The sequence below is a fragment of the Orycteropus afer genome, unplaced genomic scaffold (assembly GCF_000298275.1).
Source record: "Orycteropus afer afer isolate SDZICR_OR568_19922 unplaced genomic scaffold, OryAfe1.0 scaffold00490, whole genome shotgun sequence".
Lineage (NCBI taxonomy): Eukaryota > Metazoa > Chordata > Mammalia > Tubulidentata > Orycteropodidae > Orycteropus > Orycteropus afer.
The window spans coordinates 1607779-1608788 of record NW_006922077.1 but is presented as its reverse complement, the minus strand read 5'-3'; positions in this window follow the sequence as shown (position 1 = coordinate 1608788).

Sequence of the window (1010 nt, the reverse complement as noted above, 5' to 3'; positions counted from 1 at the left end):
AAAAAAAAAAAAGAAAGAAAAAAAAAATGTGTTGTAAATCCTAACCGATATGCCTGTGGTTATAATCCCATTTGGAAATGGTTGTCTTTGTTATTTTAATGAGGTAGTATTAAAACTAAAAACTAACCAAACTCACTGCTGTTGAGTCGAATCCAACTCATAGAGATCCTTCCTTGGGTTTCCAAGGCAGTATCACTATAGAAGTAGATTGCCCAATCTTCCTTCAGAGGAGTAGCTGGTGGGTTTGAAAGCCTTTTGGTTAGCAGTCAAATGTCTTAGGTACTACGCCACAAGAGCTCCTGAGGTAGGATTAGTGTAGGGTATATCTTGAGTCAGTCTCTTTTGAGGTAAAGAAATTAAACCAGGGAGCAGAGGAGAGGTGGAATAAGATAGATGCCAAGACATACAGAGATCTATGAGGAACCAGGAGGCTAAAATAGAAAAGACAAGGACCTTCCTTCAGAGCCAACAGAGGGAGAAAGCTAGTGCTCTAAATTCAGGCTTTTAGCCTCCTAAACTATGAGAAAATTAATTTCAGTTTGTTAAAAAAAACCATCCACTTATGGTATAAGTGCTACTTATGGTATATCTAATATATAAGTGCACTTATGGTATATCTAGTGTTGTTATAGCAGCACTAGATAACTAAGTTAGAATTTGGTACCAGAAGAGCTAAAATGTGGAAGCAGTTTTGGAAGTAGGTAATGGATAGAGGCCGGAAGAGTTTTAAGGTACCTAATAGTAAAACCCTGGATTGCCTTGAAGAGACTGTTGGTAGAATTATTGACGTCAGAGGCAGTTCTGCTGAGGGATCTGATGAAAGTGAGGAGAACTATAGAGAAATTCTCTGTTGTAAAGAATATACATGGTGCCAGCAACAGAATGTTGCTAGAAATGGGGACATTAAATATGCTTCTACTGATGGTTTATTTTTATTATTATTATTTTTCCAGCACATAGTGATCCTATAGGACAGAGTAGAACTGTCCCATAGAGTTTCCAAGGCTGTA